Raw genomic sequence first — 20,409 nt, 5'->3', positions numbered from 1 at the left:
GCCTTTGGGGGGTATAAAGGAAAGATTTGGGGTTTGAGACGAGGAGGTATTCATCTCATACACACCCTCCAGATAGGAACTAAATGCTGAGAGTTCTACCTCTGGGGGGTAGAAAGGAAAGATTTGGGGTTTGAGATGAGGAGGTATTCATCTCATACACACCCTCCAGATAGGAACTAAATGCTGAGAGTTCTGCCTTTGGGGAGTAAAAAGGAAAGATTTGGGGTTTGAGACAAGGAGGTATTCATCTGGTACACACCTTCCACATCAGAACCAAATGCTGGGAGTTCTACCTTTGGGGGGTATAAAGGAAAGATTTGGGGTTTGAGACAAGGAGGTATTCATCTGGTACACACCCTCCACATCAGAACCAAATGCTGGGTTCCTGAGCGTCTCATGCCCCTGCAGAGGGAACACAGATGGGCACAGACTTCCAGGGAGCAATCCGTCCATCTGGTGCAGACAAGACCGGGTCTCCCATTGGAGAAGTGGCCAGAGGGTCTATCTGAACCTGTGGCCGTCACAGCCGTGGGAGGCTGCCCTGGCGACTCAATGTCCACGACCAGACAACGAACACTTCTGGCTCTTCTCACCAAGCCCTGAGGCTGGCTGCTGGCCGCGTGGGTCCCAAGCTCTCTGAACTCCAAATTCCAGTTGCCCTTGGAACTTGGCATCCCCAGGACCTGGTGCCAACTATTTGCATAAAGCTCCTCTGCACCCCAGCCTGTCCACACGCTTTGATTCAGTTACAAGACACCTCTTCCCTCCTTTCGTCTCTGATATCCACGGCTCTCCCAGCCTCCACGTTCCTTCACTATCCCCCAGGTCCAACCCGGGGTTCAGCGTATTGTCATATCACTGGCATTTTATTTTTTATTTTATTATTATATTTTATTTTATTTTATTTTATTTTATTTTATTTTATTTTATTTTATGTTATTTTATTTTATTTTATTTTATTTTATTTTATTTTATTTTATTTTATTCTACTTCATTTTGAGACGGAGTCTCCCTCTGTCACCCAGATTGGAGTGCAGTGGTGCCATTTCGACTCACTGCAACCTCTGCCTCCAAGGTTCAATCGATTCTCCTGCCTCAGCCTCCCGAGTAGCTGGGACTACAGGCGCCCGCCACCAGGCCCAGCTAATTTTTGTATGTTTAGTAGAGATGGGCTTTCACCATGTTGGCCAGGGTGGCCTTGAACTCCTGACCTCATGATCCCCCCACCTCAGCCTCCCAAAGTGCTGGGATGACAGGCGCCCGCCACCAGGCCTGGCCCTCTTCCCTCCTTTTGTCTCTGATACCCACAGCTCTCCCAGCCTCCACGTTCCTTCACTATCCCACAGGTCCAACCCGGGGTTCAGCGTATTGTCACCTCACTGGCATTTTATTTTATTTTATTTTTTTGAGATGGAGTCTCTCTGTCACCCAGGCTGGAGTGCAGTGGTGCAATTTCAGCTCACTGCAAGCTCCACCTCCCAGGTTCAAGCGATTCTCCTGCCTCAGCCTCCGGAGTAGCTGGGACTACAGGCACCCATCACCACGCCCGGCTAATTTTTGTATTTTTAGTAGACATGGGGTTTCACCATCTTGGCCGAGCTGGTCTTGAACTCCTGACCTCGCAATCTGCCCACCTCAGCCTCCCAAAGGTCTGGGATGACAGGCATGAGCCATTGCATCCGGCCCTCGCTGGCATTTTTATATAAAAACCACCTTGCACCCTGACCTTAAAAATCTGCCTCTCTGTTCAGTTTCCCAGCAAGGAACTGGGCCCTGGCCCTAAAGTGGCTGTTATCACACCTCTGGGGCCTCAGATAGCACTGGATCAAATTCCCCTCGCTCGTTGGATGTTTTTTTTTATGGTGAGGCTCATTCGTGAAACACAGGCTGTTCCTCCAACAAAAAGCAGCCAGAGCCAGCCCCCTCCCTGGACACATCGTCATAAAGGGACAAAAGGCTTCCAGACGCTGGATGGGCCCTACCAGGGGATCACTTGCCTGTTCTCCCCACCAGAACAAAGCAGCCTGTGAGAAGGCGGGACGTGGCACCCTTCTCCTTCTAAATCCACCTTTGCAAGGTATCACCTAACCCGGACAACAGTAACTAATGGCTTTCCCCAGGTAGGGGAAAGGCAGGCTTTTCCAGGAACACAGCTCTGCTTTCAGGATGGAGATTAGCTCGCCACATTTGCAGCGGGCTCTCAGGAAACAGGGTTCTTGCTCTCTCTCAAAAAAAAAAAAGAAAAAAGAAAGGAAAAAAAGGGCTGGGTGTGGTAACCCGGGTCTGTTGCCCTGTCACAGAGCTGGGACATGGACCCAGCATATCTCTGGAGGAATCCACAGCCAGGGGCTGCGGCCACTCAGAAATGGTCCAGGAGGGAGGCGAACCCAGGGACGCAGGGGAGCCCGTGTTTTGCCCTGATGGTGGCTGAATTTATCAAGGTCAGGGAACTGGGCCTGGAACAGTTTGCCAGCAGGGCCTCAACTGTCCCTCCCTGCCTCCCTTCCTTCCTCCCTCCCTTCCTTCCTCCCTCCCTTCCTCCCTTCCTTCCTCCCTCCCTTCCTCCCTTCCTTCCTTCCTCCCTTCCTTCCTTCCTCCCTTCCTTCCTCCCTTCCTTCCTCCCTTCCTTCCTCCCTTCCTTCCTCCCTTCCTTCTTCCCTTCCTTCCTTCTTTCCTCCCTTCCTTCCTTCCTCCCTTCCTTCCTTCCTCCCTCCCTTCCTTCCTTCCTCCCTTCCTTCCTTCCTTTTTCCCTTTCTTCTTTCTTTCTTTCTTTTTCTTCTTTCTTTTCTTCTTTCTTTTCTTTCTTTTTCTTTCTTTCTCTGTCTTCCTTTCATCTTTCTTTTTCTCTGTCTTCCTTTCTTCTTTCTTTCTTTCCTTCTTCTTCTTTTCTTTCCTTCCTTCTTTTTTCTTTCTCTTCTTTCTTTCTTTCCCTTCTTTCTTTCTTTCTTCTTTCCTTTCTTTCTATCTCCTTCCCTTCCTTTCTTTCTTTCTTTTCCTTTTTTCCTTCCTTACTTCTTCTTTCTTTCTCTTTCTTTCTTTTTCTTCCTGGGCAGAGGCGCTCCTCACTCCATCCCAGACGGGGCGGCCGGGCATCGTCTATCTATCCCTTATCTATCTATTTCTACAGACATCTACACACCTTCCAGACATCTACAGTCTACACACCTGCAGGGCGTCTAGAATCTACACACCTGCAGGGTGTCTACAAACATCTACACACCTTCTGAGTGTCTACAGACATCTACACACCTGCAGGACATCTACACACGTAGAGGGTGTCTACAGACTACACATCTTCTGAATGTCTACAGTCTACACACCTGCAGGGCATCTACAGACATCTACACACATAGAAGGTGTCTACAGATATCTACACACCTTCCAAGCATCTACAGTCTACACACCTGCAGGGTGTCTAGAATCTACACACCTGCAGGGCGTCTACAAACATCTACACACCTTCCGAGTGTCTACAGACATCTACACACCTGGAGGACATCTACACACATAGAGGGTGTCTACAGACATCTACACACCTTCCAAGCATCTACAGTCTACACACCTGCAGGGCATCTGTAGACATCTACACACCTGCAGGGCATCTACAGATACCTACACACACAGAGGGTGTCTACAGACATCTACACACCTGTAGGACATCTACACACATAGAGGGTGTCTACAGACATCTACACACCTTCCAAGCATCTACAGTCTACACACCTGCAGGGCGTCTAGAATCTACACACCTGCAGGGCGTCTACAGTCTACACACCTTCAGAGCGTCTACAGACATCTACATACACAAGAATGTCTTTCAGACTGTGTACTGCAGGCTTCCAGTGTTAACCACATTTCTCATGGAAGTGTCTGAGAAACACCCGGTGCTTTGGAACGGTGGGTCATGTATGGGAGGTCCAGATCTAGGCGTTTTGTAAAAGCTTTTCCCATCACTCTCCCTTCCAGAGCAGCCGTCCGTTTGACTGTGTGCACTTAACTGGGGGTAACCCTCATATTCTGTGTCCCTAGGTGAGTAATGATTCCATTAACCACCGTGAACTCCGATCTCTGTTCCAGGCAAGACGGCAGAAGACAGATGGGCACTCATGAGGCAATCGTATCAACACGACCTGTTTTTGCCACGAGTTGTCAGCGCGAGCAAATTGCTTGTAATTGTGTATCAACGGGCAAAAGAGAAAGATGGTGCTGTGTGCTCTTATTATGGTATTGATTTTCAATGACACCCTCTCTCTTGGAGCTGTTTGTGTTGTGTCTTTGGCTTGAAGGACAGAGGAGTTTCTGGAGGGTATGCAGCGGTGCCCCTTGGGGGTTAGCTAGAACCTCACACCCAGAATTTCCCAGGCATGGTCCTGGTATCATGTCAGACATGAGATTCCTATTTATGGCTGTGTTGCCTGCAACCCACAGAGATGTTTAAAGGGTCACAGATGTCACAGGTGCAGTGAGACCCTCTTTCTTTCAGTGTGGGTTTGGGATATGTCCAGGGCACACCTGCTCTGTGCAACGTGCAAGACAGGTCTTGGGGGAGAGAGCGGGGAATGAGGTGGGATCGCTGTTGTTAACTTTTAAAAACACAATATATACATTTAGAAAGGGGAAAGAGACTTTACATCTGGTAAAGAGTTAGAGGGCCAGGTGCGGTGGCTCACGCCTGTCATCCCAGCATTTCGGGAGGCCGAGGAGGGCCGATCACCTGAGGTCAGGAGTTCAAGACCAGCCTGGCCAACATGGTGAAACCCAGTCTCTACTAAAAATACAAAAATTAGCTGGGCCTGGTGGAAGTCACCTGTAATTCCAGCTACTCAGGAGGCTGAGGCAGGAGAATGGCTTGAAACAGGGATGTAGAACTTGCAGTGAGCTGAGATCATGCCACTGCACTCCAGCCTGGGTGACAGAGCAAGACTCCATCTCAAAAAAAGAAAGAAAAAGAAAAACAGAAATAATTTTGCAGGAACTTCAAGGAAAGCATTTTATTCCTCCCAACGGGCTGCTAAGAAAGGGGGAAAAGAAAAACAGAAACACAGCACTTTGGGAGGCCGAGGCAGGCAGATCACCTGAGGCCAGGAGTTCAAGACCAGCCCGGACAACATGGCGAAACCCCGTCTCTACTAAAAATACAAAAGTTAGCCAGGAGTAGTGGCAGGTGCCTGTAATCCCAGCTCTCAGGAGGCTGAGGCAGGAGAATCGCTTGAACCCATGAGGCAGAGGTTGCAGTGAGCTGAGATCGCACCATTGCACTCCAGCCTGGGCAACAGAGCAAGACTCCATCTCAAAAAAAAAAAATAAAATAGAAAGAAAAAGAAAAACAGAAATAATTTTGCAGCAACTTCAAGGAAAGCATTTTATTTCTCCCAACGGGCTGCTAAAAAAGACGGAAAAAACCCCCGTAGGCCCAGACCCACAAAAGATTGCTTTGTATTTGCAGCAGGGAGAAAAAGTTCAAAGAAGGTCTCTTGATTGTATTCCTCTCTTCTTTCCCCCCCGGCTTCATCCCTTATAACCATTATTTAATGAATTTTTATTAGAAAAGCATGCCCGTGCTTATGAATTTTTTTCTTCCCTCCGAAACCAGGAAGGGGGGGCGTGTTTTTGCTGGCATTAGCCTCTGTGTGTTTTAATAACAGGTTGCACCAAAGTTCACTCCAAAGCCGTAAGCTCACAAAAAAGGGGACTCTTTGGGAAAGGAAACAGTAGGTCTCATTCCAGAGCAAGGGGTCCCCCTTTGAAGTGAAGACAGGAAATGGAAGCATGCCTGCCTGGGTCCCCATGGAACCACCCCCCCTCGCCCCCCTGTCTTTCTTCCTCTGACTTTCCACCCTCTCCTGGGCCTGAGGAGCACCAGAGGAAGGACGAGAAAGGGTGAAGGCGAACATCCACTTTCTTTTTCCCGGAATGAAGTCACTACGATTTGCCTTTGACATTTTATGTCCTGTGTACCCTGCAGGAAAGGTGAAAAGACAAACACGGGCAGGGATCTGTTTCTAAAAGAAAATTTATTTGTTTGTTTATTTAATTATCCATTTATTTATTGTAAGATGGAGTTCTGCTCTTGCTGTGCAGGCTGGAGGGCAACGGTGCGATCTGGGCTCACTGCAATCTCCGCCTCCCAGGTTCAAGCGATTCTCCTGCCTCAGCCTCCCAAGTAGCTGGGATTACAGGCGTGCACCATCACACCTGGCTAATGTTTGTATTTTTAGTAGAGACAGGGTTTCACCATGTTGGCCAGGCTGGACTTGAACTCCTGACCTCAGGTGATCCACCCACCTCGGCCTCCCAAAGTGCTGCGATTACAGGCGTGAGTCGCCGTGCCTGGCGGGGGTCTGTTTTTAAAGTAAAATTTATTTATTTATTTACTTACTTACTTTGAGATGGAGTTTTGTTTTGTTTTTTTTTTTTTTTTTTTTTTTTGAGACAGAGTCTCGCTCTGTCGCCCAGGCTGGAGTGCAGTGGCGAGATCTCGGCTCACTGCAAGCTCCGCCTCCCGGGTTCACGCCATTCTCCTGCCTCAGCCTCTCCGAGTAGCTGGGACTACAGGCGCCCGCCACCACGCCCGGCTAATTTTTTGTATTTTTAGTAGAGACGGGGTTTCACCGTGGTCTCAATCTCCTGACCTCGTGATCTGCCCGCCTCGGCCTCCCAAAGTGCTGGGATTACAAGCGTGAGCCACCGCGCCCGGCCGAGACGGAGTTTTTTGCTCTTGTTGCCCAGGCTAGAGTGCAATGGCACGATCTCAGCTCACTGCAACCTCCACCTCCCGGGTTCAAGCCATTCTCCCGCCTCAGCCTCCCAAGGAGCTGGGATTACACAGGCCTGTCACCACACCTGGCTAATTTTGTAGTTTTTAGTAGAGACGGGGTTTTGCCATGTTGGCCAGGATGGTCTTGAACTCCTGACCTCAGGTGACCCATCTGCCTCGGCCTCCCAAAGTTCTGGGATTACAGGCATGAGCCACCATGCCTGGCCGGGGTCTGTTCTTAAAGTGAAATTTATTTATTCATTTATTTACTTTGAGATGGAGTTTCACTCTTGTTGCCCAGGCTGGGGTGCAATGGCGTGATCTCGGCTCACTGCAACCTCCGCCTCCCGGGTTCAAGTGATTCTCCTGCCTCAGCCTCTCGAGTAGCTGGGATTACAGGCACCTGCCACCATGCCCGCCTAAGAGGAGAGGAGGGGATGGGAGGGGGGAGGAGAGTGAGAAGTGGGGGAGGGGAGGAGGGGAGGGGAGGAGGAAAGGAGAGGGGAGGGGAGGGGAGGAGGTGAGGGGAAGAGGGGAGGGGAGGAGGGGAGGGGAGGGGAGGGGGGAGGAGAGGAAGGGAGGGGAGGGGAGAAGGGGAGGGAGGGGAGGGGAGAAGGGGGGGAGGGGAGAAGGGGAGGGAGGGGAGGGGAGAAGGGGGGAGGGGAGAAGGGGAGGGAGGGGAGGGGAGAAGGGGAGGAGGAAAGGGGAGGGGAGGAGGGGAGGGGAGGAGGGGAGGGGAGGAGGGGAGGGGAGGAGGGGAGGGGAGGAGAGGATGGGAGGGGAGTGGAGGAGGGGAGGGAAGGGGGAGGGGAAAGGAGAAGGGAGGGGAGAAGGGGAGGGAAGGGGGAGGGGGAAAGGACAGGGGAGGGAAGGAGGGGAGGGAAGGAGGGGAGGGGAGGAGGGGAGGGGAGGGGTAGGGGGAGTGGAGGGGGAGGGGAGGGGGGAGAGGATGGGGGAGGGGTTGGGGAGGAGATGGGGAGGGGAGGAAGAGGGGAGGGGAAGCAGGGAGGGCAGGGGAGGGGAGGGGAGAAATTCAGCACTTGAACTATAAATGTAGTAGCCACAGGGAATAAAACCAATTTCTTGGCATCATTTGTGAGGAAAGAGGAAATAGAGTGTCTACCCCACGTGAACTTTGCACACAAAGAAATCCTGCATTTTCCCTTGTGCATATCAAACCCTTTGGTTTCCAATTCCATTCATTCTTGGCAAAATAAAACTTCCTGTTTTTCAGGAAAACAAGCAAGCCGAAGGTCTTCTTTTGCCAGGGTTAAAAACTGACGGAGAAATCTGGGCTCTGACTTCAGATGTCAGGAGCACTGGAGATGCTCGAACTTCACTGCCAAGTTCACGACCCCCCCACAAAGACGTCTACGGTTTTGTCTGCAGGATGACAGTGTCCACGTATCAGAAAGATACCGATTCAGCTTCCCTTGGAATTCATAGGGTTGCAAGAGTCAACAACAAAAAGTACTTGGGAAAGAGGGAAAAAAAAAAATGAGCTTGGAATTCCATTCAAGCCAAAAACATTTGAAAACAGTAAGAAGCATGAGATGCATCCAAGATGTGGCCGGCCCATCATTCCGTGGGCTGCCGAAAGAGACTTTTCCATGGTTCTGCTCCCAAAGACGATCCTCTTTTGAAATAAAAATGCTTTCACAGCAGGACTGTTCCTTACAGGGAGCCACAATGCAAATGTTTTCGTTGGTCCTTGAGTCTTCCGGCTGCAGCTCTGGGAGGCAACCGAAATTCTCTGCACCATTACTCCCCGTAAGAGTGTCAGCCGCAGAGAAGATGGAAAAGCAACAAATCCACAGGCGGAAAAGCAACCATCCTGATGGGCTAAACCCCGCAGGCCCGTTTCTTAGATTCCTGAGTCAGCCATAACAAAGGACCAGGAATGATGGTGCATGCCACAGGAATTCATCCCCGTCAAGTCCTGGAGACCAGGAGTCTGAGGTCCAGGTGTCTCAGGGCCGTGCTCCCTCTGGAGGCCCTAGGGGAGGGTCCTTCCTGCCTCTCCCAGCTCCTGGGGGCTCCAGGCATCCCTGGGCTTGTGGTCACATCACTCCCGTCTCTGCCTCCGTCTCCACGTGGTCTTCCCCTCTGTGTCTGTGTCTCCTCTTCTGTCTTTTAGAAGGACGCCTGTCATTAGATTCATGGTCCACCCTAATCTAGGATGATCTCATCTCCAGACCTTCCACTTAATCACATCTGCAGAGACCCTGTTTCCAAATAATGTCCCATTCACAGATTCCAGATGATCAATACATGGACAGGTCTTTTGTGGGGGCCACGGTTCACTTCACTTCAGTTGTATCCAGTTCCCTCTGGAGGTTCTAGGGGAGGGTCCTTCCTGCCTCTCCCAGCTCCTGGGGGCTCCAGGCGTCCCTGGGCTTGTGGCCACATCACTCCAGTCTCTGCCTCCATCTCCATGTGGCCTTCTCCTCTGTGTCTGTGTCTCCTCTTCCGTCTCTTAGGAGGACTGTAGTCACTAGATTTATAGTCCTGTTCTGTCCCTTACAAGGACACCTGTTATTGGATTTAAGACCCACCCTAATCCAGGATGACCTCATTTCAGATCCTTCCCTTAATGACATCTGCAAAGACCTGGTTTCTACATCAAGTCCCATTCAGGTTCTGAGGCCAAGAACTGCAGAAATCCCTTGGGGCCACCATTGAGATCACAAAAGTCTGGAACCTTAGAGTCTTCATCCCATTCCTCCCGTAGAATTTGGCTATAGATGTTTTGCACATACCTCAACAAAGGGTATGGTGATGAACTGACACGCTCCAAGTGGAAGGACCCAAAGTCTTCTACTGGGGCCACGCTTTTGACAATTAATTTGTTGCCCATGAGACGGCACCACCCGGGATCTGGAGAACGTCTCCCCTAAGACAGGCTGTGAGCATGGGCTCCTACTAAAACCCCCATGAGCCTGGCCTGGGTGTGGTGGCTCAGGCCTGTAATCCCAGCACTTTGGGAGGCTAAGGTGGGTGGATCACAAGGTCAGGAGTTCGAGACCAGCCTGGCCAACATGGTGAAATCCCATCTCTACTAAAGATACAAAAATTAGCCAGGTGTAGTGGCTCACGCCTGTAATCCCAGCACTTTCAGAGGCCGAGGCGGGCGGATCACGAGGTCAGGAGATCGAGACCATCCTGGCTAACACGGTGAAACCCCGACTCTACTAAAAATACAAACAATTATCCGGGTGTGGTGGCGCAAACCTGTAGTCCCAGCTACTCGGGAGGCTGAGGCAGGAGAATGATGTGAACCCAGAGGCATAGGTTGCAGTGAGCCAAGATGGATCCATTGCACTCCAGGCTGGGGGACAGAGCTAGATTCCGTCTCAAAAAAAAAAAAAAATTAGCCAGGCGTGGTGGTGGGCGCCTGTAGTCCCAGCTACTCAGGAGGCTGAGGCAGGAGAATGGCGTGAACCCAGGAGGTGGAGGCTGCAGTGAGCCGAGATTGCACCACTGCACTCCAGCCTGGGCGACAGAGCAAGACTCCATCTGAAAAAAAAATACAAAAATACAAAAAATTAGCTGGGTGTGGTGGCAGGTGTCTGTAATCCCAGCTACTCGGGAGGCTGAGGCAGGAGAATCACTTGAACCTGGGAGGTGGAGGTTGCAGCGAGCTGAGATCGTGCCACTGCACTCCAGCCTGGGCGACAGAGACGCCATCTCAAAAAACATAAAAAAAATAAAATAAAATAACTCCGTGAGCCCGACCCAGGTGCAGTGGCTCACACTTGTAATCCTAGCACTTTGGGAGGCCGAGGCAGGTGGATCATTTGAGGTCAGGAGTTCGAGACCAGCCTGACCAACATGGTGAAACTCCGTCTCTACTAAAAATACAAAAAAGAAAAAATTAGCCGGGCTTGGTGGCGGGTGCCTGTAATCCCAGCTACTCGGGAGGCTGAGGCAGGAGAATCACTTGAACCCGGGAGGTGGAGGTTGCAGTGACCTGAGATTGCGCCACTGCACTCCAGCCTGGGCAACAGAGTGAGACTCTGTCTCAAAAATAAAAAGGCCGGGTGCGGTGGCTCACGCCTGTAATCCCAGCACTTTGGGAGGCCAAGGCGGGCGGATCACGATGTCAAGAGATCGAGACCATCCTGGCTAACACAGTGAAACCCCGTCTCTATTAAAAATACAAAAAATTAGCCGGGCTTGGTGGCGGGTGCCTGTAATCCCAGCTACTCGGGAGGCTGAGGCAGGAGAATCACTTGAACCCGGGAGGCGGAGGTTGCAGTGAGCCAAGATCGCACCACTGCACTCCAGCCTGGGCGACAGAGGGAGACTCTGTCTCAAAAATAAATAAATAAAATAAGAGAAAATGACAGACCCCACGACCCAGCACAGGATTCTAAGCTGCATGCCGGAGCAGAAGCTGCTTGTCAGAAACGGACCAAGTGGGTGAAGTTAAGAGGCAAAAATGCAAAGCCGGACGCCGCTCTGTGCAGAGAAAATCGGCAGAGGCCATTCGAACCGGTGACAACGTGGTCCAAGCTCATCATTAATTTGCCCTGGACCTAGAGGTGTCAGTTAGAAGGAAAATCGTATCATCCTTCTTCCCCCGCGGTTCTCCCAGCGTCGTCCACAGCACGCGTCACCCCACGGTCGGGTGTCTGGCCAGCCAAGCTCTCTTCACTGCATTTTCCACTCACAGTGAGAGATCTTGAGAAGTTGACTTTTCATTTCTTTCTTTTTCCTTAGGAGACATACATCCCTTGTGAAAAAATGAAGGTTTGTATTTCTTAATATGAATGAACATGGCCTGCCTCGTACTTATAGGCTGAATGGGGAAACAAAAGTGCAAAATCTATGCATGAAGTATGAGGATCGATGGGTAAAAATTGATGCTCGAAGCCTGGGGAAGAGTGTCGGGATGTGGAAACAGTCGGCTCGCGAGAAACGTGGGCTTTGGGGTCGGGGTGACTGTTTCAGCCTCTTCTTCTGACTTCCCTGATTGTCGCCAGGCCTGTCTGTCCTTCTTTCTCTCTCTCTGCCTCTGTCTATCTCTCTCCTTTCTGTGTGCCTCTCTCTCTCTGCGTCTGTCTCTCTCTGTGTCTCTCTCCTTTCTGTGTGCCTCTCTGTCTCTCTCTGGTCTCTCTCCTCTCTGTGTCTCCAGCTCTCTCTCTCTGTCTATCTCTCTCCATCTCTTTGTCTCTCTCTGTCTCTCTCCATCTCTCTCCCCTGTCTCTTCATCTGTCTCTCTCCATCTCTCTCCTCTCTCTGTCTCTCTCCATCTGTCTCTCTCTGTGTGTCTGTCTCTCTCTGTGTGTCTGTCTCTCTCTGTGTGTCTGTCTGTCTCCATCTGTCTCTCTCTGTGTGTCTGTCTCTCTCTGTGTGTCTGTCTCTCTCTGTGTGTCTGTCTCTCTCTGTGTGTCTGTCTGTCTCCATCTGTCTCTCTCTGTGTGTCTGTCTCTGTGTGTCTGTCTCTCTCTGTGTGTCTGTCTCTGTGTGTCTGTCTCCATCTGTCTCTCTCTGTGTCTGTCTCTCTCTGTGTGTCTGTCTCTCTCTGTGTGTGTCTGTCTCCATCTGTCTCTCTCTGTGTCTGTCTCTCTCTGTGTGTCTGTCTCTCTCTGTGTGTCTGTCTGTCTCCATCTGTCTCTCTCTGTGTCTGTCTCTCTCTGTGTGTCTGTCTCTCTCTGTGTGTCTGTCTGTCTCCATCTGTCTCTCTCTGTGTGTCTGTCTCTCTCTGTGTGTCTGTCTGTCTCCATCTGTCTCTCTCTGTGTGTCTGTCTCTCTCTCTGTGTCTGTCTCTCTCTGTGTGTCTGTCTCTCTCTGTGTGTCTGTCTCTCTCCATCTGTCTCTCTCTGTGTGTCTGTCTCTCTCTCTGTGTCTGTCTCTCTCTGTGTGTCTGTCTGTCTCCATCTGTCTCTCTCTGTGTGTCTGTCTCTCTCTGTGTGTCTGTCTGTCTCCATCTGTCTCTCTCTGTGTGTCTGTCTCTCTCTGTGTGTCTGTCTGTCTCCATCTGTCTCTCTCTGTGTCTGTCTCTCTCTCTGTGTCTGTCTCTCTCTGTGTGTCTGTCTCTCTCTGTGTGTCTGTCTGTCTCCATCTGTCTCTCTCTGTGTGTCTGTCTCTCTCTGTGTGTGTCTGTCTCCATCTGTCTCTGTGTGTCTGTCTCTCTCTGTGTGTCTGTCTCCATCTGTCTCTCTCTGTGTGTCTGTCTCTCTCTGTGTGTCTGTCTGTCTCCATCTGTCTCTCTCTGTGTGTCTGTCTCTCTCTGTGTGTGTCTGTCTCCATCTGTCTCTGTGTGTCTGTCTCTCTCTGTGTGTCTGTCTCCATCTGTCTCTGTGTGTCTGTCTCTCTCTGTGTGTCTGTCTCCATCTGTCTCTCTCTGTGTGTCTGTCTCTCTCTGTGTGTCTGTCTGTCTCCATCTGTCTCTCTCTGTGTGTCTGTCTCTCTCTGTGTGTCTGTCTCTCTCTGTGTGTCTGTCTCTCTCTGTGTGTCTGTCTGTCTCCATCTGTCTCTCTCTGTGTGTCTGTCTCTCTCTGTGTGTCTGTCTCTCTCTGTGTGTCTGTCTGTCTCCATCTGTCTCTCTCTGTGTCTGTCTCTCTCTCTGTGTCTGTCTCTCTCTGTGTGTCTGTCTCTCTCTGTGTGTCTGTCTCTCTCTGTGTGTCTGTCTGTCTCCATCTGTCTCTCTCTGTGTGTCTGTCTCTCTCTGTGTGTCTGTCTGTCTCCATCTGTCTCTCTCTGTGTGTCTGTCTCTCTCTCTGTGTCTGTCTCTCTCTGTGTGTCTGTCTCTCTCTGTGTGTCTGTCTCTCTCCATCTGTCTCTCTCTGTGTGTCTGTCTCTCTCTCTGTGTCTGTCTCTCTCTGTGTGTCTGTCTGTCTCCATCTGTCTCTCTCTGTGTGTCTGTCTCTCTCTGTGTGTCTGTCTGTCTCCATCTGTCTCTCTCTGTGTGTCTGTCTCTCTCTGTGTGTCTGTCTGTCTCCATCTGTCTCTCTCTGTGTCTGTCTCTCTCTCTGTGTCTGTCTCTCTCTGTGTGTCTGTCTCTCTCTGTGTGTCTGTCTGTCTCCATCTGTCTCTCTCTGTGTGTCTGTCTCTCTCTGTGTGTGTCTGTCTCCATCTGTCTCTGTGTGTCTGTCTCTCTCTGTGTGTCTGTCTCCATCTGTCTCTCTCTGTGTGTCTGTCTCTCTCTGTGTGTCTGTCTGTCTCCATCTGTCTCTCTCTGTGTGTCTGTCTCTCTCTGTGTGTGTCTGTCTCCATCTGTCTCTGTGTGTCTGTCTCTCTCTGTGTGTCTGTCTCCATCTGTCTCTGTGTGTCTGTCTCTCTCTGTGTGTCTGTCTCCATCTGTCTCTCTCTGTGTGTCTGTCTCTCTCTGTGTGTCTGTCTGTCTCCATCTGTCTCTCTCTGTGTGTCTGTCTCTCTCTGTGTGTCTGTCTCTCTCTGTGTGTCTGTCTCTCTCTGTGTGTCTGTCTGTCTCCATCTGTCTCTCTCTGTGTGTCTGTCTCTCTCTGTGTGTCTGTCTCTCTCTGTGTGTCTGTCTGTCTCCATCTGTCTCTCTCTGTGTCTGTCTCTCTCTCTGTGTCTGTCTCTCTCTGTGTGTCTGTCTCTCTCTGTGTGTGTCTCTCTCCATCTGTCTCTCTCTGTGTCTGTCTCTCTCTGTGTGTCTGTCTCTCTCTGTGTGTCTGTCTGTCTCCATCTGTCTCTCTCTGTGTGTCTGTCTCTCTCTGTGTGTGTCTGTCTCCATCTGTCTCTGTGTGTCTGTCTCTCTCTGTGTGTGTGTCTGTCTCCATCTGTCTCTGTGTGTCTGTCTCTCTCTGTGTGTCTGTCTCCATCTGTCTCTGTGTGTCTGTCTCTCTCTGTGTGTCTGTCTCCATCTGTCTCTGTGTGTCTGTCTCTCTCTGTGTGTCTGTCTCCATCTGTCTCTCTCTGTGTGTCTGTCTCTCTCTGTGTGTCTGTCTGTCTCCATCTGTCTCTCTCTGTGTGTCTGTCTCTCTCTGTGTGTCTGTCTCTCTCTGTGTGTCTGTCTCTCTCTGTGTGTCTGTCTGTCTCCATCTGTCTCTCTCTGTGTGTCTGTCTCTCTCTGTGTGTCTGTCTCTCTCTGTGTGTCTGTCTGTCTCCATCTGTCTCTCTCTGTGTCTGTCTCTCTCTGTGTGTCTGTCTCTCTCTGTGTGTGTGTCTGTCTCCATCTGTCTCTCTCTGTGTGTCTGTCTCTCTCTGTGTGTGTCTGTCTCCATCTGTCTCTGTGTGTCTGTCTCTCTCTGTGTGTCTGTCTCCATCTGTCTCTCTGTGTCTGTCTCTCTCTGTGTGTCTGTCTGTCTCCATCTGTCTCTCTCTGTGTGTCTGTCTCTCTCTGTGTGTCTGTCTGTCTCCATCTGTCTCTGTGTGTCTGTCTCTCTCTGTGTGTCTGTCTCTCTCTGTGTGTCTGTCTCCATCTGTCTCTCTGTGTCTGTCTCTCTCTGTGTGTCTGTCTGTCTCCATCTGTCTCTCTCTGTGTCTGTCTCTCTCTGTGTGTCTGTCTGTCTCCATCTGTCTCTCTCTGTGTGTCTGTCTGTCTCCATCTGTCTCTCTCTGTGTGTCTGTCTCTCTGTGTGTGTCTGTCTCTCTCTGTGTGTCTGTCTGTCTCCATCTGTCTCTCTCTGTGTGTCTGTCTCTCTCTGTGTGTCTGTCTCTCTCTGTGTGTCTGTCTCCATCTGTCTCTGTGTGTCTGTCTCTCTCTGTGTGTCTGTCTCCATCTGTCTCTCTGTGTCTGTCTCTCTCTGTGTGTCTGTCTGTCTCCATCTGTCTCTCTCTGTGTGTCTGTCTCTCTCTGTGTGTCTGTCTGTCTCCATCTGTCTCTCTCTGTGTGTCTGTCTCTCTCTGTGTGTCTGTCTCTCTCTGTGTGTCTGTCTCTCTCCATCTGTCTCTCTCTGTGTGTCTGTCTGTCTCCATCTGTCTCTCTCTGTGTCTGTCTCTCTCTGTGTGTGTCTGTCTCCATCTGTCTCTGTGTCTCTGTCTCTCTCTGTGTGTCTGTCTCTCTCTGTGTGTCTGTCTGTCTCCATCTGTCTCTCTCTGTGTGTCTGTCTCTCTCTGTGTGTCTGTCTCTCTCTGTGTGTCTGTCTGTCTCCATCTGTCTCTGTGTGTCTGTCTCTCTCTGTGTGTCTGTCTCCATCTGTCTCTCTGTGTCTGTCTCTCTCTGTGTGTCTGTCTGTCTCCATCTGTCTCTCTCTGTGTGTCTGTCTCTCTCTGTGTGTGTCTGTCTCCATCTGTCTCTGTGTGTCTGTCTCTCTCTGTGTGTCTGTCTGTCTCCATCTGTCTCTCTCTGTGTGTCTGTCTCTCTCTGTGTGTCTGTCTCTCTCTGTGTGTCTGTCTGTCTCCATCTGTCTCTGTGTGTCTGTCTCTCTCTGTGTGTCTGTCTCCATCTGTCTCTCTGTGTCTGTCTCTCTCTGTGTGTCTGTCTGTCTCCATCTGTCTCTCTCTGTGTGTCTGTCTCTCTCTGTGTGTGTCTGTCTCCATCTGTCTCTGTGTGTCTGTCTCTCTCTGTGTGTCTGTCTCTCTCTGTGTGTCTGTCTGTCTCCATCTGTCTCTCTCTGTGTGTCTGTCTCTCTCTGTGTGTCTGTCTGTCTCCATCTGTCTCTCTCTGTGTCTGTCTCTCTCTGTGTGTGTCTGTCTCCATCTGTCTCTGTGGGTCTGTCTCTCTCTGTGTGTCTGTCTCTCTCTGTGTGTCTGTCTGTCTCCATCTGTCTCTCTCTGTGTGTCTGTCTCTCCTCTCTCTCTCTGTCTCTCCATCTCTCCGCATACCTCACCACCTTCCCTTCAACACCAGAAGTTGATTCCCCGTTGCCCGGGGCCTCCCAGCCTCTCGGGGACACTGTGCTCTCTCCAGGGACGACTGATCTTTTTCGACGCACGACTCTAGCTAGCATCTGTGCCCTTCCACCCTCCGCAGGGCCACCCGTGCGGATTCAACGTCGCCATGTCAAATCCATTCTCAACCCTGTTTACCTGGGGTCCACTGTGGTCTCGAGATGCTCTTCACGTTGCCCTTAATCCACCCACCCGGAGCCTGTACGTCCCTTATAACTTAATCTACCCCCCTTTCCTTCCTTTCCATTTCGCTTTTTTAAATATTTAAATTTTATGAAATGTCTGTGTGAGTGTAAGACTTAAATACAAATCCAACAAATACAGCTGAAGTTTTTCTGTACGTTCGCCCACTCATTCCTCCACCCCAGGGATCAGTAATCCAGTTTTCAATAGGTTTTATTTTTACTTTTTGTGTTTTTATTTATTTATATATTTATTTTTATTTTGCAGACAGTCTCGCTCTGTCACCCAGGCTGGAGTGCAGTGACAGGATCTGGGCTGGCTGCAACCTCTGCCTCCCAGGTGCAAGAAATTCTCCTGCCTCAGCCTCCTGGGCAGCTGGGATTACAGGCACGTGCCACAAGGCCTGCCTAATTTTTGTATTTTTTTTTTTTAGTCTCTGTGAAGCTTCACCTTGTTGATCAGGCTGGTCTCAAACTCCCGACCCCATGATCCACCCACCTCGGCCTCCCAAAGTGCTGGAATTACAGGGGTGAGCCACCGTACCCGGCCTAAATGTTTAAATTTTATGAAATCTCTGTGTGTGTAACACTTAAATACAGATTCAACAAATACAGCTGGAGTTTTTCTGTATGTTCGCCAACTCATTCCCCCACCCCAGGGATCACTAATCCAGTTTTCAACAAGTTTTATTTTTACTTTTTTATTTTATTTATTTATATATTTAGTTTTATTTTTCAGACAGAGTCTCCCTCTGTCACCCAGGCTGGAGTGCAGTGGCGGGATCTCGGCTCACTGCAACCTCTGCCTCCCAGGTGCAAGCTGTTCTCCTGCCTCAGTCTCCCGAGGAGCTGGGACTACAGGTACCCGCCACCATGCCCGGCTAATTTTGTATTTTTAGTAGAGACGGGGTTTCACCATGTTGGCCAGGCTGGTCTCGAACTCCTGACCTCAGCTGATTCGCCCACCTTGGCCTCTCAGAGTGCTGGGATTACCAGCGGGAGCCACCGTGCCTGGCCACAACGTTGATTTTAGATACGTGGTAAAATGGGCAGGCTTCCAGAACGTTCCCTGGTGGGAATGGGGCATGGAGGCCTCAGTCTCTGCTGATGCTTTTAGTCTTGCTCTTGTCTTCCTTGGAGGCCCAGGGGTTTCTGGTTTCTGGTCTCTGCTCTCTGCTCTTTGGCACGGTACTCAGTGAACCGTTCTGCCATTTTCCTTCTAGAAAGTTCCAGCCACATAGATTCCTCCAGGGACAATGCCAGGCCTGGTGTCCCAGGCGTGCGACAGTGGGAGTCCCATGAGACCCGTCCACAGCAGGTGTTTACGCCTGGGGTTAGCGCACTGTGGCCGCACCCTCTTGAGATTCTCCACACTGCTGTCTTTGAGTTTCTGTGGTACGTTTTGCAAGTCAAGTCTGATGGGACAAAAAGGCATGGCTGGGGCTTGGATCCTCGGATCCCAGAGGTTCCTGGATGCTTCCTCAGCTCCCTCGGTCCCCACCATCTTCAGCTGATGAGGGCTGGAGTGCACACATATATACACATATACACATATATACATACATACACACATATATACACATATACACACATATATGCATATACACACATATATACATATATACACACATGTATACATATATACACATATACACATATATACATACATACACACATATATACATATATACACAAATATATGCATATATACACATGTATACATATATACACACATGTATACATATATACACATATATACATATATACACACATATATACATATATACACACATATATGCATATATACACATGTATACATATATACACACATGTATACACACATATATACACATATATACATATATACACATATATACACATATACACACATATATACACACATATATACACATATATACACACATATATACACATATACACACATATATACACATATATACACACATATATACACGTATATACATATATACACATATATACACACATATATACACATATACACACATATATACACATATACACATATATACATATATACACACATATATACATATATACACACATATATGCATATATACACATGTATACATATATACACACATGTATACATATATACACATATATACATATATACACACATATATACATATACACATATATACACATATATACATGTCTATAAATATATACACACATATATACACATATATACACACACATATACACATATATACACACATATATACACATATATACATATATACACATATGTACGCATATACACACACATATATACACACATATATACACATATATACACACATATATACACATATACACACATATATACACATATATACACACATATATACACATATATACACGTATATACATATATACACATATATACACACATATATACACATATACACACATATATACACATATATACACACATATATACATACGTACACACATGTATACACACATATGCACATATATACACACTATACACACATACACATATACACACATATACATATATACACATATTTACATACATATACACACATATGTATATACATATTCAGAGTAGGGAGATGCATAGAGAGATGGGAAGCAGGTTAATGGTCGCACAGACTAAATGGAGAAACCTGAGACTGATGCCTGGATGGCCTTGGGGTTTCTTTTTAGAATCTAACAGATGGTTGCACCCTGTTGCAAATATCCTAAAAGCTACTGATCACGGTTTCCTACATTATATGAATTACACTGTAACAACAACAACAGAAAAAGAAATTTAAAAAAGTTTTTAAGATCAGGCAGGGCTGTCTGCCTCACAGTATAATTAATGAGGTCATTAGCACTCATGAGTCTGAGGTTCTCCGTGACGACTAAAATAACCCAGAAAACGCGTCTCGTATTTCTCCATCCATATTGAGAAACAGGATATTCTGCAAAGCTGTGAAGGTTCAAGACAGATGCAGACGGCACGGCCACCCAAACAGACGGGACACTTGAGTTAACCCAGAGTGCTGGGAAGATTTAAAAAGGCAGGACCCTAAAGTCAGGGGGTCAGCAAAGGGACCTTCGGCCTCACGTTCCTCAACGTCCAAACACCTGGCATTTAAAACAAATATCCACGCCTGTGCCGTGTCCCTGGGAACCACGCTTTCAGAACGGCAGCTTCTGGGAGTCTCAGAAAATAGGCAGCCCCAGACACTCAAATAAATATATATATATATACATATATATATATTTATTTGAGATGGAGTCTCCCTCTGTCGCCCAGGCTGGTGTATAGTAGCTTGGAGAGCTTCTCCACATTAACAATTACTTAGATATTCCGTTGAGAAGCTTGCCTGGCCCAAATGACACACCCTCAGTTTCTGGCAATTGGCTCACTCACGATTGAGAACGGGCTACAGACAAGAGGAGACATCCTTTCTCTCTCATTTCTCTTCGCAAGACGTCTCTGCACGATTATTCTTTTTTTCCTCAGAGTGCAGAAACCAGCCACTTTCTGATTTCCTAAGACACGACGTCTGGCCGGGCGCGGTGGCTCAAGTCTGTCATCCCAGCACTTTGGGAGGCCCAGGTGGGTGGATCACCCGAGGTCGGGAGTTCAAGACCAGCCTGATCAAC

The sequence above is a fragment of the Symphalangus syndactylus genome, chromosome X (assembly GCF_028878055.3).
Source record: "Symphalangus syndactylus isolate Jambi chromosome X, NHGRI_mSymSyn1-v2.1_pri, whole genome shotgun sequence".
NCBI classification, from domain to species: domain Eukaryota; kingdom Metazoa; phylum Chordata; class Mammalia; order Primates; family Hylobatidae; genus Symphalangus; species Symphalangus syndactylus.
Note: the sequence above shows the minus strand (reverse complement) of the source record.